Source organism: Diplotaxodon limnothrissa, linkage group LG20 (assembly GCF_057381915.1).
Source record: "Diplotaxodon limnothrissa isolate DT_005_m linkage group LG20, D_limnothrissa_male_GT1.1, whole genome shotgun sequence".
In the NCBI taxonomy this organism is placed as follows: Eukaryota; Metazoa; Chordata; class Actinopteri; order Cichliformes; family Cichlidae; genus Diplotaxodon; species Diplotaxodon limnothrissa.
The window spans coordinates 1,464,907-1,482,352 of NC_140615.1; positions in this window are offsets into that span (position 1 = coordinate 1,464,907).

Genomic DNA, 17,446 nt, shown 5'->3' on the forward strand with positions numbered 1-17,446 from the left:
TCCGCACACACAACAACAACAACAACGACGACGACAATGACAACAACACAAAATAGGCCTACTGTCCAGCACAATCTGGACCCCGCGGAACTTCTCAACACCCCACTGAGCGGTGGAGAACTCACTACAGTACCCCACACAGCGGTCTGTATTTCGCCCCACTAAGACGGCGAACCAAAAAAAGTTCGAACTGCGCAACTCTGCGACTTAATGCTTCTGTACAAAAAACCCCACTGAGCGGCTTTGTACATCGCCCCACTTAGACGGCGAATTTTAGCCCCACTGAGCGGCCACGGACAACGCCCCACTGAGCGGCGAAGACGTACAGTTATAGAGTTGGACTCTAAACTTACTCGGTGTTGCTTAGCGTGTAATATCAGCCTCGAATCCCGCCAATCGCCATTCATCGAGGAGAAAAGACATACAGCGAATCCACAGGAACTTCCTGGCTGACGTCAGTCTTTCAGCGTGCCTCTCCCCCTCGGTGAATGCGATTCCAGGGCTCCGGCATCGAAGGACCAATTAATGATAGGTTTGTAGCTTGAACCTATTCACTGGAACGTTAAGACAATATAATTACACTGCAAGCAAGACGCAAGTAGGCAAACTTCTTCATGGTACTCGTGCACGGGAGAGAACCAGACAGAGCGCCGTTCCTTCGCTTGACCCCAGTAGCTCTCTCCGTTCTCCCGTATCACTGTCCTTTTATTGAGGTTACATGAATATGCATAAGTTCATTAACATATGACGTCTACATACACAAAGAGTACCTTGCCTGTGTGTGTGTGTGTGTGTGTGTGTGTGTGTGTGTGTGTGTGTGTGTGTGTGTGTGTGTGTGTGTGGACTGCTGATCAAAGGGTCAAACATCCTTGGTCAGGAAGAGGGTAGCCTCCCCCTCACCCTAGATGGTTCATCCTAGATAACACGGTGAGGAAGTCCTGCAGTTCATCTAAACAAAGAGCACTTAGACTAGAACAGACGCAACTACGTTAATCCTACCATAAAATAATAAGACACGGTATGACCTCTCATGCTCCCAAAGTGCTGTCTAATACACACAAAGTTTGCAGACTATCAAGGATCAAAACCTCTACCAATCTACAACTAATTACAAAACTCTAAGCATATATAAGTAAATATTTCTAAGCATAAATGACAATCAACAATACAAATCTAACAGTTTTGTTTTTTCAGGAGCAGGGGGATAAGAGAGACTGGAGGAGGAGACTCTAGCTTCACATAAGTATGAACTGCAGACTTAACACTGGTTGCTGATTTTGAGTTACCGATGTTTGCATTAAGAAAACTGTGCTATATTAGCTGTGTTTTGAGTAAGGTATCATGTTATATTATTGGGAATGCCAAATGCTACAGTGGAGAAGACTTTTGATACCACTCATGACTGGAATATGTTATTATTAACCATAGCAGGCCACTGTAAAAAGTCAATTAAATTTTATAGAGGAAAATCGCCAAAATTGAACAATACCTATGAATGACTGGCCACATTCAGAATAGAGATATGCAATAATAAACATTGGTCCACGTGATTTAGGTTCTCACTTGAAATAGTAAGTTATTAAATGTAGAATATAATCGACAGGGACATTTGATAGGATGTGGTACTGAAAAAGAACAAGAGCAAAGTAAATAAAGAAAATATTGTGTTTAGTTTGGATAAATTCAAATTAAAATGTACCATTACACTCAGAGGATCAATATGAAATAAAACATATGCAAAATTTGTAGGAAGTACATGACTGATAACTGTTCTGTCCTGAGCGTTTGTTTCTAGAGCACCCACTTGACCACACCAACAGTTTCTCGCCACCGAGGAGGGGTACTTGCAAAAAGAATAAAATAAAAATCTGAGTTTAACAAAACATTTTAAATGTAAATATCAAGCTTACCTTTCTTTTTCCATGAAATGTGCTTGTGGGCACGCCAGCCATTTTGAAAAGGTGGGCAAAACAATTGGCAAGGCCACACCCCCACACATGTGATATAATGTTAAAGGTACTGTTGCCCTCTCTAAGAAACATCAGGAATTAGAGGAGTGGCAAGTAGAGTATGCGAGCTACAAGCAAAAACTAAAATGTGTACTACAGTGTGCAAAAATGAAATACTGGGTCATCAGGGGGTCATGAGGGACATTTATAAAACTAAAAGTCCCACTAACCTTAAAGTGCACTTGAAAAGCCCACACAAGAAGGTTAACCTAGCTTACCTAGAAGACCTCATCAGGGGGAGCACACTCCCCCTCCTTGAAGAGCTCACCCACTCAACCCGCATCCCCAGAAAACAGCTAACCCCAGATAAGGCAGCGTGATGTATCCCGAGACAACAGGACTGGGACATCTAAATAAAGGTGTGAAACAATCGCCTTCAAAAGGTTATCAATTCACTTGAACCAAAATTAGGACCACTCGGTGCGGCAAGAGTTAATAGTTATTAGTCTCAACACCCAAGGATAACCAGAAGAGCATGACTGATATGATGGAACTGGGATTTTGTTACACTTAATTTTTGCAAAACACAAATAAAACTAAATTGAAACTAAGGATTTTCAGAAAATAAAAACTACACTAAACTAGCAAAGAATTGGTAAAAACTAATTACCACTGGTAAAAATTGAAAATCTGGAGTCGAAACTAAATAAAAATAACAACTAATGGAAATGGCGAAAAGTTTAAAACCCTGGTGCAGAGATTGGCAAATCTGACCAGGAAACGTTATAAAATGGATTGTCAGGATAGTCAGCGTTAAAGCCACTTTTGACAGTCCATACTAGGATGGCATTGGACATCTTCGGGGCGGAAAAGGGTTGGTGTGACCAAGGTGTGGTTTGGCTTGTTGTATGTACATTTCAAAATGTTACAGCTCTGGATGGACCAGTTACCAGATATGATGTCACTAACCTTCTCTTTTAAGTGTCTAGCTCCAATGAATTGACACATGGGAGTGTGTCAAAAAGGGGGAGTTGAGTCCGAACATCAAACAATGGTGTTATGAACATTTTATGACTTTATTTGTGTGTTTAATAATTTAGCTATGGTAAAACTTAAGCTTATAATGTGGTAGACTTAGAAATGGTTCATTAATTTTTGATTTCTTTTACACACACATAGATTATGATTAGAATAGGTTCTGAACATAATATTTTAAACCAAATTTGAATCATTAGAAGAACAATGGATAACAATATTAGATTATCAAGGCTAGGGAGAGAGGTGTTTTGGTTTTCTGTCTCTTGCAGAGAAAGGAACAGACACCAGACGGGGACCCGGAGATATGAGGACCCTTCACAGCAGGGACAGATGTAGGGACTGCCGAGACAGCAACTGGGGTCAAGTGTCATGACGTTTGGGCTCCTGGAGAAGATGGATCCCACAAACACAGCAATAACCATGAAGGGGTTGGCGAAAACCAGGAACACCAGACCAACGAGGTTCAAGAGGCTCTTGGCAAAAAGGGGGACACGCCGGTGACCCCAAAATACACAGATCTTTGTTTGAAATCGGGGCAGAATAATCCCCAGAACTGTGCAATGACTAAAGGGTGGTCTAACCCCGGAGGTCGAAGAAAGAAGCGGAGAATCACCCAACTGGAAGACACTGGTAGCTGCAGCAATAAAAATAAAGGTTAAAAGCTCCTTAGACAGAGGTTCTAGTCTAAGTACATTTGAAAGGTATAAGGGGGCATTAAAATGGGAGTGGAAAACTGGAGCACCAAAATAAAGCTGTGGGAGAATTGGGGAGTGATGGGAGAGTCATCTGTAACTGCTGTTATGGTTGTAAATCTAACTTTGCTTGCATCTGAACTGCGTGAACACAGAGGTCATCCCACATATGGTCCACCCGTTAAAGGGGGACAGAGGGCCTCAGGATCAAGGAAACTTGGACCTTGCGACCCTGGAGTGCATGTTGTAAGTGATCTCTTTCAGAGATCAAAAGGGGGAATTATTAGATTATTCTGTTATTATATGTTACCTTATATATGTAATCAAAGTAGTTGAATTAGAATACTGCTGTAGATCACATTATACCCTTTAATATAGAGTGTGTGAGCTGTATGTAGTTTAGTTCTCATTATACTTTTGAGTTAACAGAACATATTCACATATTAGTTCATTAGATAAATGTGCATCACTCTGTATCCTTGATCTGCTGGGAATGTGTTACACTGTTTTCTTGACATGCTTAATTGTTGAATCATGAAGAGAAGGTTGTAAGCAGGAGACTCTGTGTCTAAAGACAGGGGAGATAGACAGACCACATTCCACACCCCCACCTTACAGAAAGCAGAGAAACAACTGCCGAGGTCATAACTTAGGCGCTGTAACAGAGAAAAAATGTGATGTTTTGGCTTTTACGACTAGCTGGGGGCCAATAGAGACTATAAAAAGCTGAGCAACCCGTCACCATTTTGAGACATGTGCCTGACCCTCTGGTAGCATCTCTCCCGTCCGGACGTTGTAATGCTCTGACTGTTGAATTGTATGGAAATAAATGATTGTTGATTGAGCATTTATACACCGAGTATTGTCCCTCCTTCAGCCCAAAGATTCAAAGAATTGGGAGAATTCAACAATCGTCACTCACCTCAACTGTTTACTCTGGGGCTATGTTTATACGGTCAGCTGCCCAGCCGGTAGCCAAAGCGCAGCCCGCGACCCAGCTGGTCGCTGTACCTCAGCCTATCGCCCGGCTAGTGATCCAGCCGTCACATGCTGAATCATCCCCCGCGACATCTACCTCACCGCTTACCCTTTCATCCTGTTCACCATCCACATCACACGCTCAGCCATCTTCTCCACCAGCAGCAGCCTCCATTCCACTGCCCACTCCAGCGGCCTTGTCCGGAGAGAGCGACCTCACCCGCGTCCAACGCCTGATGGACTGGGTAACTCACACCACCAACGCAAGGGCAGGAGTGGTGGGGTTAAACGCCATCGAGGCAATCCTGGAGGGAAACCCCTACCTCGGCCAGCTCAAGGGAGTTTCCGCCTGCCTTTGCACCCTGCGTAAAGCCCGGGGGGTAGTGCAAGCTCGGGAAACCTCAGACTTCGTCCAGCTGCAGCAGGAGCTCAGCATGCCCGAGCAGGAGCTCAGCGAGCCGGAGGAGCCCGCACCGTCAGCTGAGGCGCTCAGCGAGCCGGAGGAGCTCAGCATGCCCGAGCCGGAGCAGCTCAGCGAGCCGGAGCAGCTCAGCGAGCGGGAGGAGCCCGCGTCGCCAGCTGTGGAGCTCAGCGAGCAGGAGCAGCTCAGCGAGCCGGAGGAGCACTGTGAGCCGGAGGAGCTCAGCGGGCTAATGCTGGAGGAGCTCAGCGAGCTATTGCCGGAGGAGCTCGGCGAGCCGGAGGAGCACTGTGAGCCGGAGCAGCCCAGCGGGCTAATGCTGGAGGAGCTCAGCGGGCTAATGCTGGAGGAGCTCAGCGAGCTATTGCCGGAGGAGCTCGGCGAGCCGGAGGAGCACTGTGAGCCGGAGCAGCCCAGCGAGCTAATGCCGGAGGAGCTCGGCGAGCCGGAGGAGCACTGTGAGCCGGAGCAGCCCAGCGAGCCACCCACTGAGAAGCCCGCACCGCTGCTGGCGGACCTCAACGAGCCGGAGGGACCGGCGTTGCCAGCAGAGGAGCTCAGCGAGCTTGGTGAGCCCGTGCTGCCACCGGAGGAGCTCGGAGGTCCGGAGGGATCCGCTGAGCCAGAGCTGGAGGTCTGCGTGCCGGAGGGGCCGCCACGTCCTGCAGCCCGGCCGCCACGTCCTGCAGCCCGGCCGCCACGTCCTGCAGCCCGGCCGCCACGTCGGGAATCGTGGGTGGTGCTGAGGCGGGAGCAGCAACACCGCCGCCACCGGACCCGTGGCCGCCCGCCGGAGCTGCGACGCCGCCGCCACCGGACCCGTGGCCGCCCGCCGGAGCTGCGACGCCGCCGCCACTGGATCCCGGGCAGGCCGCCTGGGGAGCAGCGCCGCCGCCGTCGGACACGGGGCAGGCCGCCGGAGGAGCAGCAGCGCCGCTACCGCCACTGGAGCCCGGGCAGGCCGCCTGGGGAGCAGCGCCGCCGCTACTGGGCCCGGGGCTCGCCACCGGAGGGGCAGCAGTGCCGCCGCCATTTGACTCGAGGTAGGCCCCCTGAACTCTTGTGAACTCCTGAACTGTTGTGTTGATGGGCCGCCTGAGACTGTTTTGTGGCGTTTTTTCTTTTTTGCTCCGCTGCCAGATGCGCGGTCGGATTTTGGGACTGTGACCTTGGGGGGGTTGTTTCTTTGGTGGTTGTTGCTCGTTTTTTGTTCTGGCCCTCCGTCCTGGACCTCCCGCCGCCCGCCCTGGGTTGGTTGTACTGTTGTTTTTGGTTTGTGTTTTTGGGTCGTCGGGTGCCGACCCTTAGAGGGGGGGTACTGTCAGGGTCCTGGGACTGGGCGACCCAGGACCCCTGGGCAGTCATGGACCTGTGTTATTGTTGTGTATTTTGGTGTTGCTTCCCCTTCTCTGTGCTTGTGTATATATGTGTGTGTGTGTGTGTGTGTGGGTGGCTGAGCACTTGTTTATAGGCGGCGTCAGGCCGTGACAATCTTAGCTGTTCCCAGGACTGCGCTCTTCTGGACAGAGATCTCCGATGTTGTTCCCGGGATCTGCTGGAGCCACTCGCCTAGTTTGGGAGTCACCTTCACCCTCCACATCCTCTCGAGCTCTTCTCTGAGCCCTTGGTATTTCTCCAGCTTCTCGTGTTCCTTCTTCCTGATATTGCTGTCATTGGGAACCGCTACATCGATCACTACGGCCGTCTTCTTCTGTTTGTCTACCACCACTATGTCCGGTTGGTTAGCCACCACCATTTTGTCCATCTGTATCTGGAAGTCCCACAGGATATTAGCTCGGTCATTCTCCACCACCCTTGGGGGCATCTCCCATTTTGACCTCGGGACTTTCAGGTTATACTTGGCACAGATGTTCCTGTACACTATGCCGGCCACTTGGTTATGGCGTTCCATGTATGCCTTGCCTGCTAGCATCTTGCACCCTGCTGTTATGTGCCGGATTGTCTCTGGGGCATCTTTACACAGCCTGCACCTAGGGTCTTGCCTGGTGTGATAGACCCCAGCCTCTATGGATCTTGTACTCAGAGCTTGTTCTTGTGCTGCCATGATTAGTGCCTCTGTGCTGTCTTTCAGTCCAGCTTTGTCCAGCCACTGGTAGGATTTCTGGATATCAGCCACCTCCTCTATCTGCCGGTGGTACATACCGTGCAGGGCCCTGTCCTTCCATGATGGTTCCTCGTCTCCCTCCTCTTTCTTGGGTTTCTGCTGCCTGAGGTATTCACTGAGCACGCTGTCAGTTGGGGCCATCTTCCCAATGTATTCGTGGATGTTCATGTCTCATCCTGGACTGTGGTGCTGACACTCACCAGTCCCCGGCCCCCTTCCTTCCGCTTAGCGTACAGCCTCAGGGTGCTGGACTTGGGGTGAAACCCTCCATGGGCTTAGGGCTTCTTCATGGTTCCCATTTGCCTGCGGGATCCCCAGGTACTTGTAACTGTCCTCTATGTCTGCAATGTTGCCGTCTGGTAGTTCAATCCCCTCAGTTCTGACTACCTTCCCTCTCTTTGTTACCATCCGACTACACTTCTCCAGTCCGAACGACATTCCAATGTCATTGCTGTATAGCCTGGTAGTGTGGATCAGTGAATCGATGTCTCGTTCACTCTTGGCATACAGCTTGATGTCATCCATGTACAGGAGGTGGCTGACAACTGCTCCAGTCTGTAGTCGGTATCCGTAGCCAGTCTTGTTAATGATCTCACTGAGGGGGTTCAGGCCTATGCAGAACAGCAGTGGGGACAGAGCATCTCCTTGGTAGATCCCGCACTTGATGGTGACTTGTGCTATGGGCTTGAGGTTGGCCTCCAGTGTTGTACGCCACATCCCCATTGAGTTCCTGATGAAGGCTCTTAGGGTCCTGTTGATCTTGTATAGTTCCAGGCATTCCAGAATCCAGGTAAATGGCCTGCATTTGTATAGCGCTTTTCTAGTGCTTAAGGACCCCAAAGCGCTTTACACTACATTCAGTCATTCACCCATTCACACACACATTCACACACTGGCGATAGCAAGCTACATTGTAGCCACAGCTGCCCTGGGGCGAGGCTGCCGGACACAGGCGCCACCGGGCCCTCTGACCACCACCAGTAGACAAACACGGGGTTAGTATCTTGCCCAAGGATATTTGGCATGTAGCCAGGAGGCACGAACCGCCGACATTCTGATTAGTGGCTGACCCGCTCTGCCACCTGAGCTACAGCCACCCCAAAGGTGTGGGGCATTGAGTCATAGGCCTTCTTGTAATCAATCCAGGCAGTGCACAGGTTGGTCAGTCTGGTCTTGCAGTCTCGGCTGACTGTTCTGTCTACCAGTAGCTGGTGTTTTGCGCCTCTGGTATTCTTGCTAATTCCTTTCTGTGCCCCACTCATGTATTGTCCCATGTGCCTGTTCATCTTAGCCGATATGATGCCTGACAGGAGCGTCCACGTGGTGCTGAGGCAGGTTATTGGTCGGTAGTTGGAGGGGACCGGTCCCTTCTGGGGGTCCTTGAGGATCAGGACTGTCCGGCCCTTGGTTAGCCATTCCGGGTGTCTCTCGTCAACTAGCAGCTGGTTCATTTGTGCTGCCAGGCGCTCGTGGAGTGCAGTCAGCTTCTTCAGCCAGTAGGCGTGAACCATGTCAGGGCCTGGTGCTGTCCAACTTTTCATACTGGAGACCCTTTCTTGGATATGGTAAATGGTAAATGGCCTGTATTTGTATAGCACTTTACTTGGTCCTAAGGACCCCAAAGCGATTTACACATTCAGTCATCCACACATTCACACACTGGTGATGGCAGCTACATTGTAGCCACAGCCACAGGCAAGGCTTCCGGACACTGGCGCCACCGGGCCCTCTGACCACCACCAGTAGGCAACGGGTGAAGTGTCTTGCCCAAGGACACAACGACCGAGACTGTCGGAGCCGGGGCTCGAACCGGCAACCTTCCGTTTACAGGACGAACGCCCAACTCTTGAGCCACGATCGCCACTGCCACTGTGATGGTTACTGGACCCTGTTCAGGGAGGTTGCTGTGGTCTGCCCTCAGATCCACTAGCAACTGAGCATTGCCGTTGTGGGTTGCGTCCTTCTCCCATATGCTCTTCCAGTATTGCTCCAACCTTGGTGGTGCTGTTCTCTTATTGTTCCCCTGCCACTGAGTACACTGTTGCTGGTTCCATGGAGAACAGCTGGTTTATTCTCCTGCCTTCTATCTCTCTGGTGTACCTCCTCAAGTGGCTGGCCAAGGCTGTGAGTCTTTGCTTGGCAGTTTCCAAGGCCTCAGGTATGGACAGCTTCCTGAACTTCTTAGGCACCTTCCTCATCGCACCTTTCTGCAACTCCGTTAGTTGGCTAACCTCCCTCCGTGCCACCTTGACCTTAGCCTCTAGCCTCCTTCTCCATGGAGGGTACTGCCCCTTGTGGCTGTTCAACTTGTAGTCAAGCATCTCACTGATCACAGCTGCTGTATTGTAGATCAGCTTGTTAGTGTCGGTAATCGTGGTTGTAGGTATCGCCCGTAGAGCTGCATTAACATCATCTAGCAGACCTTCTGAGGGTACTTCACGTAATCTTGGTAACCGGCTACGGGGGTCCAGGTTTCAAGTTTGTCCATGATCCTATTTTTCAGGTCAGTTCCTCTCGCACTCAACGATCCTTCTCCTATCGCACTTGCAGAGGATAGCTAACACCTGCTGAGAGAGCCCGAGGCGTCTGACTGATTGATAAGAAACCACGAATGAAATATTAAAGGTTCATTATAAAAGTGAAGAATGACTGAAAGAAATACCAATATCAGTGACATAACTTACAAAATAAGTACATAGACTTAAATGAAAAAGGGAACAATCAAATATAATAAATGAAGGACTATGAAAACAGTCTTCAGTTCCATTTTCCCACTTCTTCTGCTGGTTGACTTTGATCGCTTTCTGAGTGACTTAAGTGGAAAGAAACAAGCAAACAGTGCTGAGACTGGGGCTTAGCCAATCTGCAGTTTTCCTTTCTTTCTTTTTCTTCCTTCATTAAAATTGTCCACATTTGGCTAAACTTCAGTGATATATGAAACATGCTTTAAGTGACAAAGGCAGAAAATATGGTACCATGTAAGAATACTGTTTATTGAAGATTCTGTTTCTATATTGAGGGTCACTGATGAGTAAACTGCAAAAATGCATTGAAAAACAAAATCAAAATCCAAGTCACATTTTTTTCTACATTAATAAGCAGAAACAGCACGATATTTATCCTTCACGTCACTGCCAAAATCTTTTCAGCAGCTGAACTCTGAAATCACTTTATGCCATAAATATTCTCTCATAATTTTCCATTGCTTATCTGTTCAAAGAGCTGAACGGGCAAGTGAGAGGTCCTTTGAGGCTGAAAAAGCCCACAAGAAAATGAAGTGATTTGAATATTAACTATCGCCAGAAACATACATCGTGGGCCAGTAGCTTGAAGCGCAAATGCAGTGAGATAAGCCCAGCGACTGAATTGGTGAGATGGAAAGAGATGAAAAAGACATCAAAATGCCAGGGCAATCTGATAAACACCTGATAAGGAAACAATTAGCTCCACCAAATATCATCTTTCTTTATCTCAGCCATCTATTGATCTACATTAACTTTAAAAGTCTCAGAGTGTCAGTATTCCAGAGGTGTACAGAACTGCTGCCAGTCAGCTTCATGTGGAAGTCCTGCTGATCCCATCAGCTCAAAGAGAATTTTTAATGGATATATCCAAAAAAGGGAAGAATATCAGAAATGATCAATGTGTTGGCTTTGGCAGAAGATGAAATTCATAAAATAGGAAAACAATCTTGACATGGTGATAAACTAGCACCGGCAAAAAGTTTAATCCTTTTTTTTTTTTTTTTTTTTTTTTTTTAAATGACATCAGAAACAGCAGTATGCGACATTACGTGATGGCAGAGCTTCAGTTCATCCTTTGTCTTTTTTTTTTTTTTTTTTTTTTTAATAAATAGGACAGGGGGAATGAATGAGAGAAAGAGGGGGAGAGAAAGAAAGAAAACCAAAGGGGAGAAGAGACGGTGAGAAGGGGGGGGAAGAGAGAGAAAAAAAAAAAGAACTCCTGGGTCACCTGTATGGAGAAAAAAAAAAAAAACAAACAAAAAAAAACAAACAGAGGAGACAGCAAACAACAAAGAGCAACATAATAATAGAGAAAACAAAGCACCATCACAATAAACTAGCTAGTCATAGATATCAATATTTACTAAATAATAAACGATATTGTGCAGCACGCAAGATAGACAGCGCACAGTGTGCTTTGAGGCAGCAGCCAAGAAAGCTTTAGTCCGCGTCTGTGAATACCCATGTGTGCATACCTGTGTGGATCAGCATGCTTGCATTCCAAAGGTTTCTCCATGTAATGATCTGCTAGGGAGTGTGGGGGGGCCACAGCCCCGTCCTCCAGGGTGTGAAGCAGGTATGGAGGAGATCAAAACTCCAGACATCCAGAGGCCCCCAGAACACAAGAGACCATGGAAGACCAACAGAGGGGCAGCCGCGCCACTGTTCCAGTAAGAGCTGAGGAGAGTCCCAGATGAGGGCTCGCCCAGCAGCCGCGGAGCAGAAGTCAGGGGGAGTTGCAGTGACGCGCCCGTGAGCTCCGCCGGCCCCCAGCTGTGCCTGAGTGACCGAGCCCCAGGCCGAGAGGCCGGGGGCACCCCACCTCCAAAGGGGCCCGAGCGAGCCCCAGGCCCCGACAAGCGGCCGCCAAGGAGTGAGCCGGTGTGTACCCGGACGCCCACCCCCAGACACAAAGAACCACCAACACACCGACACCTGAGGGAGTCCGCCACCGGCAGGGGAAGTGGTGGTGGGTGGAGATAGGCCTCCAAACCTTGGAGGGCCTGAGGTGTCCCCAGAGAGGTGGCGTCTGATACCCAACCTGACATATAGACACAGACATACAGGCACACACAGACACAAACATCCATTCCCACCCTCATGCTCTCATATGCACTCACTCCACACTCAACCAACGTGGAGACAGACATAAAGAGACGCTGTACACACAATCACACTCCCCAAGCGTACTCTACAAACCGGGTCTAGGTACCCTTGCCCCTGGAGGGGGGAATTGCACCCAGACCCAGGTGGTGTTACCCTTTTCCCTGCGGTGGGGAGAGGCAGACCACCCCGACTCCGCAGCAGCAGGGAGGCCCCACACCCCAGACCGCAGTCGGACGGCCAACTCCTCCTACTAGCCCTCCCGCTCCAGCAGGCCGCAGAGAATGGGGGTGGGAGAAGACTCCAAACCTCCCTCCACCCGCTCATTGTAGTGTTGATGCATATGTGTTCTAAGGTGCAATTAAAACCCAGGAGGGCATGGAGCTACCTGCCAAGGAGCAGCAGGTAAGCGCATAGTCCCTCCTGCTAGCCCTCAATGACTAAGTGTATTTAAAATTGAGAGGTGGGCAACGACGTCAGGGGTGAGGTATACACCCTGATGGTGATTTGGACTCCGTGATTGTGCCCACCCCCAAGATCCTATATGTATGTGTAATGAGAGTGTGAATAATGTGAATGTCTAAGTTGTGGGATAAAATTGAGGCAGAGGCAGCCAGAAGGGGACAGGGGGGGGGGGGGTAGCCTCCTCTGCACCCTGGTGACATACCCCCACTCCAAGGCCCTGCATGTGTGGGTGGTTGTGGAGGAGCGGGAAGAGGGAGGCAGCTGGAGATGGGGAGGGAAGGAAGGGAGGGGCAGGTAACCCCTCCCTGGGGCCAGCTCCCCCGCTGACCCCAGTAGGCACCCCCACCCTCCGCGACCCGCCAGGGAAGGGGGGCCCAGGCCCATCAGACCGGGGCCCAGTGCAGTAGCGCCCCCCGGCTCCACAGAGCCCTGGACAGTCCACCCAACCCCACCACAGAGAAAACTGCACCCACCCCACCATCCACACATCTTCCAGACTACATAAGACGGTAAACGCCCAGGCTGAGATCTTCCTCCACCTCTCCTGTATCTCCCCCTCCTGCAGAGAGTTCCTGAAGAGAAGAAAGCTCCTGCAAGATGTGACCATCCCCCCCACCAGTTGAAGAGCCCCCCAGGCGGCTCGACGCACCGGCGGCACCCTGCTCCAGGGCCGGGCCCCCATGCACCCACCCGCCCACAACCCCGGCAACACACCAACCAGGACCCAAGCCCCCGAGGCCCGGCCCGGGCCCCAGCCCAGAGACGGAGCGCCCCCAGAACCTCACGCCCATCCCGGACCCACCCAGGGGCAGCCAGGTTGCCAGGTCAGTAACCCACGTCCGTCAGCACAGACCCTCCCCTAGCCCCGCTGCACGCAGCCGCGAGGAAACAGTCACCTGAGAGCCAACAGAGCCCCCAACCGGACGTGACCGCTACCCCGGGTTGAGCTCCCCAAGGAAGATGCCTCCGGGGAACCCCCCGACGCCCTAAGCCTGTCCCTACCCCCTCACCAATCACAACAGTGAAGGCGGGACCAAACTATGACCCCCCACCCCCACTAGGTGATGGAGCTGATAAAAGGGGCCCAGATCAATTGATCTAATGTGGTGGCAGAGGCTGTGTCAAGACTAATGTAATCTAATAGATAATTTCTATATTGGTTAGAATTAAGATTATTTTTATTTTTCCAGTTCATGAGGACTGTTTTCTTGGCTATGCATAGGGCAGTGAAGATCATATGGGCTATATTCTTTTCTGAAGTGACATTATCTAAGCTGCCCAGTAGACACACTAAGGGGGAAGTTGGAATGTTACATTTCAGACACTTTGATAAGTCTTCACATATCTCGCGCCAAAACTTTTGCACTGGTGGACAGAACCAAAGAGCGTGGATGTAATTGTCTGGTGTATTGCCTTGACAGTGTGAGCAGTTGTTGGAAGATGTAAAGCCCATCTTGAACATCCGATGACCTGTATAGTGCACTCTATGAAGTATTTTGTATTGTATTAATTGCAGACTGGGATTTTTAATTAATTTAAAAGTTTTTAAGCAAATCTGAGACCAGAAGTTTTGGTCTAGGTTGACTGATAAATCTGCTTCCCACTTTGCAGTAGGAAGGGATATTGATTCATCTAATTTAGAAAGTGTTCTGTATATTTTAGATAATAATTTGGGGGATTTAAGAGTAAGAAAATGTGCCGCACTTAGTGGTGTTTGTAATTCAACTTGACTGAGGTTAAATTTCTTTTTTACTATGGATTTAATTTGTTGATATTCTAAAAACCTTGTCTTGTTGATCCCATATTGTTCAACTAGTCTGTCAAATGGAATAAATTCTGTTCCCTCTAATATATGTTCTAAGTATTTAATTCCTTTACAACTCCATTCTGGGAAATTAATCATATTATTGTTTTGTAATATGTCAGGGTTATTCCAGATAGGTGTACGTTTGCATGGGATTAATGAAGACTCCGTTATTTTTAGAAACTCCCACCATGCTGTTAGAGAAAAGCTGATGTTGATACTTTTAAAGCATTCATGTCTTTTGATGTTTGAGCTAATAAATGGTAGGTCTGAAATCTCTAGATCCTTGCATAGTGCCTGTTCAACATCTAGCCAGGGCTCAACTAAGAAGGTATGTTTTAACCATTCTGAGATGAACTGAAGCCTGTTGGCTAAGAAGTATTGGTGAAAATTAGGCAGATCTAATCCTCCTCTATCCTTGGTTCTTTGTAGCGTTTTTAAGCTAATACGCGGGGGTTTATCTTTCCAAAGGAATTTGGAAATATATGAATCCAGAGATCTGAACCAATCTTGTGATGGTTTGTTAGGGATCATCAAAAATAAGTAATTTATTTTTGGCAAGATCATCATTTTTATAGTGGCGACCCTTCCCATGAGTGATATGGGTAAAGATTTCCATCTAGTCAGATCGCCTTCTACTTTCTTTAGAAGTGGGATGTGGTTTAGTTTAGTTAAGTCTGAAAGCTTAGGAGAGACATTAATACCTAAATATTTAATATTTCCGGATTGCAGTGGGGCAGAGGAAGAATTATGGAAGGAGCAGTTAATGGGGAGAACTGTAGATTTTGGCCAGTTAATTGAATAATCTGAAACTCTTGAAAACCAGTTTATTAAAGTAATTACCTCAGAGAGGTTGGTTTGTGTGTTTTGCAGAAAAAGCAACACATCATCCGCATAGAGACTGATTTTATGTTCTATGTTCTTACATTTTATTCCCTTAATTGTTGTAGCCTGTCTAAATGCTGCTGCTAGAGGTTCGATAAAAATTGCAAAAAGTGAAGGGGAGAGTGGGCATCCCTGTCTGGTGCCCCTCAGGAGACAGAAGCTGGAGGATGTCTGGTCATTTGTTCTGATACGAGCCGTTGGGGAATTGTATAATATTCTTATCCAGTTTATGAAAGAGTTTCCAAAACCAAATTTGTGTAAAGTTGCGAATAAAAATTTCCAATTAACTCTGTCAAATGCTTTTTCTGCATCTAGAGATAATATTATGGTTTCGATGTTTTTATCGTATGAGTAGTCTATTAAATTAAGTAATCTACGAGTGTTTGTTGAGGAGTGCCGACCTTTTATGAAACCAGTTTGGTCAGGATGAATTAAGAGGGGGGTCATTTTCTCTAATCTCTTTGAGAGAGCTTTGCAGATTATTTTAAGGTCTACATTTAAAAGAGAAATTGGACGATAGCTTGAGGGAAATAAAGGGTCTTTGCCTGGTTTTAGCAGGAGACTAATGTTGGCAGAATTCATATTTGGTGGTAGTCTGCCCTTTTCCTCGATTTCCTGCAACATGCTGTGGAATACTGGTGCCAAAATTGTCCAGAATTCTTTGTAGAATTCTGCAGGGAAGCCGTCTGGACCTGGAGCCTTATTATTGGGCATACTTATCAGGGCTTCCTGGAGTTCACTTGGCGTCAGTGGCGAATCCAGTTCCATTGCTTGACTGTCTAGTAATTTTGGAAGAGTTACGTTGTCAAGAAACAGATCAATTTCATTTTTAGATGGGTTTATTTGTGGTGAGTATAAAGTTTCATAGAAATCCCTAAAAATGTTGTTTATTCTTCCAGGATCATATATTGTGTTCCCCGATAAATCTTTAGCAGCACATATAGTTATTTTTTCTTTATTTATTTTTAGCTGGTTAGCTAGAAATCGACCTGATTTGTTACTGTGTTCAAAATTCTGCAAGCGAAGTCTTTGTATAAGGAATTGTGTTTTTTTATTAATAGTTTCATTTAATTCTAGTTTTGTTTTGCATATTTTGTTCAATGTTTCCTGATCTTGGTGGGACGCGTAGGCTTCTTCTAGTGATTTGATGTTTTTTTCTAATTCCTGAATATTTTTGTTTTCTTCTTTCTTTTTGTGTGATGAGAAAGAAATTATTTTACCTCTCATCACAGCTTTCCCTGCTTCCCATAGAACAGAAGCAGATATTCCGGGAGTGTCATTAAAGTCTAAATATGAAGTCCATTCCTTTTTAAAGTATTTAATAAAGTCTTCATCTTTAAGTAGTGATATATTAAATCTCCAGTTTTTTCTTGGCGTAGTATTATTCTTGTGCATTAGTGTTAAAGATACAGGAGCATGATCGCTGACAGCTATAGGATGAATCTCAGTGTCTGAAATGTCACACAGCAGTGAGCTGCTGACCAAAAAATAATCCAGACGAGAGTAAGAGTGATGAACATGCGAGAAAAAAGTATATTCCTTACTGGTGGGGTGAAGAGAGCGCCATGCATCGCAAAGACCAAAGTCGTTCATATACTGTTTGATTATATTTGTGGACTGCCAATTACGCTGAGTTCCTGTTGTGTTGAGCCTATCCATTTCTTCATTTAGTCCAAGGTTGAGGTCACCGCCAAGAATGAGTGTGCAATCAAGGTGTTCAGAGAGTGCACTAAAAAAACCGTGGAAGAATGAGGGTTCCTCAACATTTGGACCATATATACTAACAATACATAGTTTTTTGTTCAATATTGATAGTTTAATAATTAGAAATCTACCCTCTGGATCTATAACTGTATCGAGTACTGTAAAATTAACATTTTTATGTATTAAAATTGCTACTCCCCGTTGTCTAGAATTATAACCGGCTGCAAACACGTTAGGAAACTCAGGTGTTTTAAGTTCATTTAAACCTGTGACAGGTTTGTGAGTTTCTTGTAATAAAACAACATCTGCCTGTAGTTTTTTAAGCTGGTTAAATATTTTTAACCTCTTTCCTCTGGTGCCAGCTCCATTTACATTCCATGTGACAAACCTCAGCATGCCCTTAATTGTGCGTGTATGTCTAATGATGTATGCTGGGTGTTTCGTTTAGACAGGTGGAGAGAATATGGAAACATCCCTTGTTTGTAAAATAGAAAGGGAAAAAGAAGTGTGGTGAGAGACTCCATAAGTCTGACTATGT